This window comes from Montipora capricornis, chromosome 8, assembly GCF_036669925.1.
Source record: "Montipora capricornis isolate CH-2021 chromosome 8, ASM3666992v2, whole genome shotgun sequence".
NCBI lineage: Eukaryota > Metazoa > Cnidaria > Anthozoa > Scleractinia > Acroporidae > Montipora > Montipora capricornis.
This window is the reverse complement of record NC_090890.1, coordinates 9,409,552-9,419,551: the sequence shown is the minus strand read 5'-3', so window position 1 is coordinate 9,419,551 and position 10,000 is coordinate 9,409,552. Positions and strand designations below refer to the sequence as shown.

Sequence of the window (10,000 nt, the reverse complement as noted above, 5' to 3'; positions counted from 1 at the left end):
ATTTGAATTTAAGGGTAAGACCATGATGAAAATGATACGTTCTCAGTACAACTGTGATAATAATGAGGAATTGTTTTTGGAATTACCTCTTCTTGCTCTAGAAGTATAAACTGCTTTAAAGCTTGCAACGCCAGTTGCAACTACCAACATGTAGCGTCCACTCGATTGTATGGAGAAATGACTCTTGTTTTCAGTGAAGTGCCCAAGCAACGTTTGAGACTCGTTCCTTCCATCATAGACTTTTACCGAACTGATGTTCGAGCCAGGTTGGTTCACGATATTAAGGGTAGTAAAGTTTAAACGTATATTGTGATGAGGTGGTACTTCGATATGCCAGATGCAAGTATTTTCTATGACGAATGAGGAACTCAAATTGATTGCACCACTTGAGCCAATGACCATGAAGGAGCATGGTTCGGATGAAGCTACCCCTGTAAATATACAGGAAAATCACAAATGTCACGTAAATTTTAAGGCTTTCACGTGTGTGTCTTGTGTGTTTTCTCCCTTACTAATACAATAGAGATTTACACTGTTTACACTAATGATATATCATATGGAAAGCACCATATAATATATGCAACTGTTTACAATAACGCGCGTAAAATACTCAATAAAACGTCATTTCATAAAACGCTTCCCGCAACAAGCAGTAAAAACACCTTTTTGTTATGGAGTCCTTATGGATTAATATTAGTGTCTGTCATTTTATTCACAGCCATGAACTTTTATATTGAGTCATCAATGCAGAGTTGCACCCAAAATTCAGCGGCACTGCTATTAACAAATATTATTTCGATGACATTATGGATTTTCCATGTCATTTGCACTGCCTTTCCACGCATTTAAGCGTTGGCTTTGCTCGTTTGTCTCGCTCGTTTTGCATTGTATTTCTTTCCTTAATAGTCTTGAGCGTTCTTTGTTTTGGCATGCCAGTGATGTATCAGTGTATTAGGTACCAAATCAAAAACAGCCACAATTCGAGAGGACTTTGCCGGGTGCTGGATCAGGCAAATGAAGATACAAATGCAGATGCAGATGTATGTGTCATGCAACCTAGTGGTCTTTACGATTTGATATTGAGATTTCTGAATTATTTTCCACTGAACACGTTCTGTAATCAATATGACTTAAGCTTGATTTCTTTGAGCTTCAGCTCTCTCAGGGGCGAAGCTAGAATTTTTCAGGGTGTTTGGGGGGGGGGGAGGGAGGGGAGGGGCTCACACTTTCTCAAACCCAGGGTACTTACCACTTTGTCATGTCGACATCCGCACTGTTTTTAGTGAAAGTGACAATTTTTTGGGTGATCAGAGAATGCGGGGGAAGGGACAAGCCTACAAAATAGCTGCATAGATGAAGTAAGTTCTAGGTGACATAAATTACTCTGTTCCAGTCTCACAGATATGGCTTGTAATATGTTGTTGTATTTTGTTGACTGTCAAAAAGGGAGGGTCACGGGCACCCCAGGAATCCCCCCCCCCCCCCCATCCTGGGTACGGCCCTGGCTGCCTTCGGGAAATATCCTTTGTTTGTTTGATTGTTCTGATTCTGTAGCCAATCTCCTACCATACGACAATTCACTTCTCCTCTAATACCTTGCAGCACCTCTTCCCAACCAGACGCACCAAGTAGTTGGTAGGCTTGGCGTATCATTTACACATGCGTGGTGGTTACTTTTCAACGACGTTGCCTTTTCTTCTCAAGTTTTCTTGCAAGGATTGAAAAGCAGATAAACTTCTGTTAAGAGCATGTCGGAAAAACATTTCTTTATTGTTTTGATATTAGACTTGCCTCAAGTCGACCTCAAGAGAATCCCAGGAGAAAATGTTTTGGCGAGCAAAGCATGATTTTTCGGACGCGAAGAGGATGAGCGAGCGAAAATCGATATAGCTGCTAACATTTCTTCGGGGTCGCTGTCGCCCTCTCAAAATCAATTGGCCTCCAGATCCGAAAATATTTTCTTAATGTTCCATATCGGAACAAAACTGTGTGGGAAGGTCAAAAGGGTCTCGAATTTATGAAATTATGAAAGACAGGACTTGCAAGTTACTTGACCGGCCTGGTATATTAGATTCCTTTTGTCTGGGCCGGAGTGTAAAGAATAGACTCTCCTTAACTTCCACAAATGAAGTGCATACTGTTAAAAAGCACGTTTATTTCAGGCGATTTGCCTTTGGTCATGTCATCCTTGAGGTCAATTTGCTTTGTAGGTGATGGGCGACTGAGCAAATAATTTCCAGGAATTTTCCCTACCAAAATTTCTTGACGTCGAAAGATAGCAACATAGGATCGGTGTTTCTTCAAACAATGTCGTACTGAACAATTATTTTGACATTCCTCATCATGCCTTGGGTTTTAAAGACAACTCCTTGCTGTTTTCTGTATTCTTCTGAAAATTTATCTGCCATACTACTTATTTGTGTTATACAGAAACCTTCTTTTGGCGAGTAGCCTGAAATAGATTTTAGTGAGTTGGCATTTGACTTTGTCAATCACAGTCAGTATTTATGTGACAGGGCTTTGCAAAAATCAAATGCCTACAACTTTGAAATAATAATAATAATAAAATACTTATATAGCGCTATTTACATAAGAATGATCAGTAGCGCTTTACAATAATTCACTTAAAAACCTTATTCAAATGATATGAAATCAATTGAATAAAAATTAATTAATAAAATAAATTAATAAATAAATAAGAAAAAGGTTCTAGCCTGCCCGGAAAAGGTGGGTCTTAAGTTTTCGTTTAAAATTACATAGTGATAGAATGTCACGCAACTCAGCCGGCAGGCTATTCCACAGACATGGCGCAGCAGCATAAAAAGACCTGGCACCAAGCGTAGGAAGCATTTTCTCCTTAGGCGGCGCCAGTAAAAGACTACTATTTGATCTTAGATTATAAGAGGACTTAGGCTTAACAGTAATTAAATCACTAATATATGGTGGTGCAAGTCCGTGAATAGCCTTAAAAACTAAGATTAATATCTTAAAATGAATACGAGCGCGAACTGGCAGCCAGTGAAGATCTTGAAGTGCTTTTGTAACATGAGCATACTTGCCAATGTTCATAGCAATTCTTGCTGCTGCATTCTGAATACGTTGTAATTTGACAATCTGTGACTTGGGCAAACCATACAGAAGACCGTTGCAAAAGTCCAAGCGACTAGTTATAAATGCATGAATGAGTGCCAATAAATGATCACGGGATAAGTACTTTCTAATGCACCTAATATTATGTAAATGATAGAAAGATGAATTACAAAGTTTAGTAACATGTGTTGACATACTCAAACGACTATCAAACCACACACCAAGATTTCTTACACACAAACTTGGATCGATGTCATATTCACCAACAGTAATACTGCACGCAGTATTAATCTTAGCTAGTTGCTGTCTAGTTCCTATTAATAAAAATTCTGTTTTATCATCATTAATCATTAATTTATCCGTTATCATCCAATTTCTTAAATCATCCACGCATTTATTCATGGCGTTGATAGCGTCATTCTGAGAGGTAGTGTCATCAGGTTTAAAACTAAGGTAAAGTTGCGTATCATCGGCGAAACAGTGCGTAGTTGGAAGATGTTTTTCAACAATTTTAAAGAGGTTCGATGCATAAATAACAAATAACAAAGGTCCCAAACATGAACCTTGCGGAACACCACAGTCAAGATCAAATTGGCGTGACATTGTTCCCTGAACAGCAATGCGTTGACTTCTTCCATTTAGGTAAGACTTAAACCAATCGAGAGCCTTTCCTCGTATACCGACATCAGTATGTAGTCGTTTCAGTAGTACTTCATAATTAACAGTGTCAAAGGCTGAACTTAAGTCAAGTAGAACTAGTAGTGTAACCTGACGCGAGTTCATCGCCAGCAGAATGTCGTTCATAACCTTAACAAGAGCCGTTTCTGTGCTGTGGCGCGGTCTGAAGGCAGATTGGAACATAGGATAAACACAATTTGCTACCATGTGGACATGAACTTGATTAAAAACAGCTCTTTAAGTGAGTTTCGAAACATACTGGAGGTTGCTGACAGGTCTATAATTTTTAAAAACCAAATCCAAACCAGGCTTCTTCAACAGAGGATTAACAAGAGCACATTTCCAGTTGTCAGCAAACACGCCTGATTCAAGAGACAGATTAATAATTTTCGTGAGAACGGGAAGAAGCACTTGAGTACATCCAATCACCAAGGAGGTTGGCATTGGGTCCAGTATGCAGGTTTTCTTAGCTGAGCTTTCGACGAGTCTACGTACTTCACATTCACTTAACGGTTTAAATTGATCCATCCAGGTACCAGACCATGCTTGAGCAATGTTATTTGAAATAACTGGCAATGATGATGATAATCCATCAAGCTTTGAATGAATTGATTTGATCTTCTCAACAAAGAAACTTCCCATCTGGTTAGCAAATGTCAGTTTATCCTGAAACGGTGGGAACGGAACCTCATGATCTTGTTTCAAGAGCCTCTTTGTGGCCAGAAAAAGATTCTTCTGATTAAAACTGTTCCTATCAATAAAGTCTTTGAGAAACTCACAACGTCATCACAACCCATCTTTTGTATAGGAGTTAATTAGTGCAAGTCAGAAAAATATCTTAGTTTGACCCTTAAGGTACCAACGGGTTCCTCATGCATGTACCAGCCGTTAGACATGAGTGAAATCTATAAATGGCATTGTTGAGTTGCAGGGGATTAGAGTTTGGTCCTAGCTGGAATCATAGCTATGAAAAGCGTCTGAAAGTGCTAAGTAAATTCAAGGCATTAGGATGTACTTTTTTTAAAATCCAGTCAGAAATCGGGGTGGAATGAAAACGAATTGAATGCTGTGGCCAATGCGAATCTCAAACTGATTGGAATTGGTTGAGCAAGTTTGTTTAAGCACCGTCTGCTCACTTGTGCTTTGGTATCTGACTTAATTTTGAAGGAGGTGGCTCCTTAGATTTTAGCTTGAAAACCGGCGCAGCCTGTTTTCAAACAATTGGGGTAGTCCAAGACCGGAGGGGTGGGGCCTGCGACAAGAGATGCCTGTGTTAAGTCTAGAGGCTCTAAACGATGATCTGGCACTTATAAGAGCAAACCAAAGTTACTTTTTGGGGGGGGGGGGGGAGAGAGGGGCAGCCTGAGTTAGATTTTAGTGAGTTGGCATTTGACTTTGTCAATCATAGTCAGTAGTAATGTGACAAAGCTTTGCAGAAATCGAATGCCTACAACTTTGAAATGAACCAGAACCCATCTTTTTTATAGGACTTAATTAGTGCAGGTCAGAAAATATCTTAGTTTGACCCGTAAGGTTCCAGGGGTCCCCTATGCATGGACCAAAAAAATATAGTCCGCCGTTAAACATGAGCGAAATCTATACGTGGCATCATAGCTGGAATCATAGCTATGAAAAGCAAGAATTTTGTTCTGCATCTGAAAGTGCAGAGTAATTGTTCCAGCAGAGCTTTCCAAACATCTTTGGAACTTACAAGACGCAAATAAACCGTTTCAAATTAAATGGAAAATTATTTTAAAATGTAGACCCTACAGCAACATTAGCAAGAAATGTAGTCTTTGTCTCAATGAAACGTTGATAATCATATGTAAGAAAAAACTATCAAGCCTTAACACAAGAAACGAATTAGCAAGTTCATGCCCCCACAGAAACCGATATGTACTCCGGAACTTTAGCGTAACGTAAATTTAAAATACCGACATATAATCCCCTTATATCATGTTTTGTTACCTAGCAGCTCCTTAAATGTAACGCATTTACAATAGCTTGAATAGCAACCATTCAAATTTCCGTATTTAACTGCCAGCTTTCCAATTTCAACAGTTCAGTCGTTAAAATTGCCTGATGAGTGTGGTACTTGTATCATACGAAACAGTTCTGTAGCATTAGAACGATGATTACTCATGTCATGAAACCTAAACTTCTGTGAAGTCATTTATATATTTTTTTTCTTGGGTTGCACGTGACGCCACAAAAAAATAAAATACAAAACTTAAGAGCCTTTTGAGGTTTTAAAAATATATCTGTTTGCATATTTTCAGCTTGGTACCGTGCCTCATTTCGAAAATAGAGCAGTTTGAATTTCAGAGTTTTTCACAGTGCGTGACGTGTTGACGGCTTTTGAAAAACATGCCAGTTGCATAAAGACATCTATTTCCCTCCTTTTTTTGTGGCCTAAACAGCCAATATACTAGAAGACGTGTCTATACGAATGTTTGGTGGCTCATTATGCAGCAGAAAGTGTGAAAGACAGCCAAACTAAATTCCAGATGTTTCTACAGATTTCCGGCCGCCATGTTGGTGTACTTCAGCAGTACACCAACATGGCGCCTCCATACTAAACTCTACAAATTTGAGTGATAAATTTCGCGGAATAACTCAAGTACAGAATATCGCACAGCCCTGAGACTTGGAGCCGTTGTTTATTTATTCCTCTTCTATAATATTTCCATTTCTTGACTCAATTTCTTAAATGGTAAGAATACATTTCGCCAAGGTTTGGACTGTGAATCCATTTGTGATCCTCCTGGGCAGCAGAGATGCGCTGTTGGCTCGAGAGACCCTCTTCTTCTTCTTCCTCTTCTTCTCTTTCGCCCGACTGTGAATCGTCGTCCCTGTCGATCCAGTGTCATCTAGCTGTCCTGGGATAACCACGCAAAAAATCCCATTTGCTATCTAGATTAGCCATGCAATCAGCATGGTTGCTCTCATAGTGTAGTGGTGATCACACCCAACCGGTAGTCATGGGGACGTGGGTTCAAATCCCGCTCAGGGAATAAAAGTTTTTCTCCCAATGAATATGTCATCCAGGGGTTGTCCGTCCTTGGTCCCTTCAAACTTCATTAATTAACTACATTTCGCCGAGGCTTGGACTGTGAATCTATTTGTGATCCTCCTGGGGGGAGAGATGCGCAAATCATAGCACGCGCCAAACCGTATAACAGTGCAAGCAAACGTTGCAACTTGTGCTTACTTGAGAAGTTTATTATAATCCGCGAACCGCACCGCTGCACACTAAACAAAAGAAATGAACTTGTTTCATGTTGTAGACATAGGAAAAAATCACTACAGCGTAGTAATTGAGCAGCCCTTAGGGAGCCCTTATGTAAAACTAACTGCAGACAGTACTGTTTCGGCCTTCTGGGCCTCATCAGTGCAGTGCTGATGTCTAGGATGGAGGTTAAGCTATAAAGCCACCCCAGATGTCCCACGCATGTGGTACATCCAAGTCATGCCAGAGTGCTCAAACTAGCGAGCTAGTGAGCATGCGCAATTGCTAGCGGCAATGACTCATCCTAGTAGAGTGCTCAATTTGAACATGAAAGCAAAAGCTTTGTAATGCCAAAGAGCTATTTCCGAGTTGCTGTTAGTCTCGGTTTCGAAGTGAGTATTGGAGCTCAACTATTGTAAGGGAAGTGGGTTTGATTTGCATAAGAATACGCAACTCATTTCCATTTGAATGGTTGTGCACCAGGACTCGCTTTGAAACTGACGCATGCAGCAACTCGGAAATGGGCTATTACAGAAACTGGCAATAAATATATACCTAAATTGTCCTTGGGAGTTAAGATGGACATCTCATGACTGACCAAGCAAAGTAAGGACTTTAAGTGAAAACAAAATAAAAAGGTCTTTTACTTACTCCACAAACTACACATCCAAAATATGATAGCTGCAAGATGCTCAATGGTTTCCATTCTTGACTGTACTTCAATAGTCATTAAAATCCCCAAGCATTTTAATTATCAGCCGAGAACTGCAAAGGAATGAGAAAACCATGGCAATGTTGAAATTTTGTCTAATTTACCAAACGTTTCTGCTGGGCTGTAAAATAACATCTTTATTGCCTCCTACAGGCAGTAAATATTCAAAATGTGCAAAATCGGAGTGAATAATATCTGTAAGCTACAACGAACGCACGCCCTCACGTGATGAATGATGAATGATGAATTATTATACGTGAAACAAGGAATTTCTGTTCAAAATTTAAGGTCGACAATAATTCAACCAATGACCAATCACCAGGGACACCCAGCGATAATCTTCAGTGAAATATGTGTTTGGGGAAATATGTGTTCGGACGAGTCAAACTGTTCTTAGAATTTCGGTTCTTTGTTGCTAAACAGCTATAGATTTCTTTTCTAAAACACCTCCTAAAAGGTTCACAACTAGGGAAAAGTATAGTCTCTTACGTTTTTTTTTACGATTTTTTTTTTTGCAATTTTGCAATTTATGGCACTTAAAAAGGTCACCTTGCAGTTTCGGATTAGTAAATGCTCTGCGGGGAAGTTCTTAGAGGGTAAAGTTCAGCTAGCAGTTTCTGAAATGAATGAAATATCATTCCCTGAGATTTACGGACACTTCAATTTTCGGCTAAGATATCCAAACAGATCAAATTCTTCTTGGTGATAAAAACATCTCTTTAGACAGTCTTTCTACATTACATAACAATAAGCATAGAAATACCTCTCAAAGGCTATTGGCTTAATTTTCTCGTTGGGTGCCCTTGAATGACTGCTTTCCCAAGCTGTGCCATTCGGCTGCTTTAATTTTTAATTTTTCAATACACTCTCTCTTAGCGTTAGCCAATGAGGACGAGTTTTTGTATACTATCTGCGGCGGTTATGTCGTTCTCGAGTGGTCTATAGGAGGATGTGTCGATGACTAGGCATTCATTAATGTATCAGTTTCTGTCTGTCGATTTTATGATGATGTCATGACGCGACTCCTTGAATATTTCCATGGCAACTCTCCTTAAACTAACCTCAATCCTTTCCGTCTCAAAAGCACCTGGAGGACTCCTCCCAACAGAAAATCAGCTCTCCTCCTAAATTTTAGACGCAATAGACCAGTTCACGCTCTTGAGTGCATCATGGATAATCAGGGCCACATGGCGGGAAATTCAAAGGTTTTGCATGGAAATTAAAAAGCAAATAAACTGTACATGACTCAACTTTTTAGACTTTCGCTTTCATAAACCAAAGAAATAAGTTCAAGTTCACAACTGAGATTAACTGGACTTGGTATCTATTCTTTTGAATTCCTAAATATTGTTTTTTTGCCTCCATACATTCTCTGTAATTTTGTGCCTTTGGAATTACGGGATGGCAGAAACTTTGTTTAGTAAAGTAATTCTTACAATAGCCTCTCCAACTTTATTCTGCCGCACCTTTGAGCACATATCTTCTGTTTTGGGAAATAAAAAAGAACAAAATTGCATATCATGAATACTTTTCATCGTTTTGAACTCCACACAAACCTTTGAATTTCTCTTCATCTTGCCCTGATTACCCATGATGCACTCAAGAGCGTGTACTCGTCTATAGAAAATGACCTGCTTTTCTATAGAAAACAGCCTGTTCCCGTCTGACCTTGTAGCTCAGTCGGTAGAGCAGCGGTCGTGGGTTCAATTCCCACCCTGTTCAGAGTTCTTCTCTGTCCTTGTGTGGGCCCATTTCCATTAGTAGGGCTAAAGCTCACATGGTTCATAAGGGGTACAAAACTAGCACTTCACAATTACACTCTAATCAGTTAAGTCTATAGAAAATGACATTATCAACATCACGTCCTCGATCGTATGTGAAAATTTGACCGAACGCGAACGAGATGCCCTCAAAACAAACAGGAAACGTAACGGCATCATCATAAAATCAGCATACAAAGGATCAGCCACAGTTGTCATAGACAGAAACTGGTACATCAATGCATGCCTACAACTCAACGACATATCCTCCTATGGACCACTCCACAGGGCGATTATGGCGTAATAATCACCTCAACGGCAACCAATCAGCGCAGAGAATTTTCAATAATAACCTATGTAATTATACTAATATTTATTATTAGGCTACTTCGTCGTCGTGCGTACGCGCCCACCTACACGAGTAATACCGCTGGCCAAGATTACCATAAGAAATGCAACTCATGGGTTCCTATGCGCATGGAGCTCCGCTATTAGTATTACTCACTCATTTCCGACTTCTTTTGAGAAATT

General features: G+C 39.6%; 1 long non-coding RNA gene across 1 annotated transcript in view; it reads right to left on the bottom strand.

Annotated features, from left to right (window-relative positions):
* Nucleotides 1-7,722, bottom strand: part of LOC138014358 (uncharacterized) — an 8,666-nt gene extending 944 nt beyond the window's left edge. The window contains exons 1-2 of the long non-coding RNA XR_011125305.1: nt 7,649-7,722; nt 87-431 (exon numbers count right to left, since the gene is read on the bottom strand). This is a non-coding gene — a long non-coding RNA (uncharacterized lncRNA). The remainder of the gene's footprint in view (nt 1-86; nt 432-7,648) is intronic.
* Nucleotides 7,723-10,000: the final 2,278 nt, after the last annotated feature.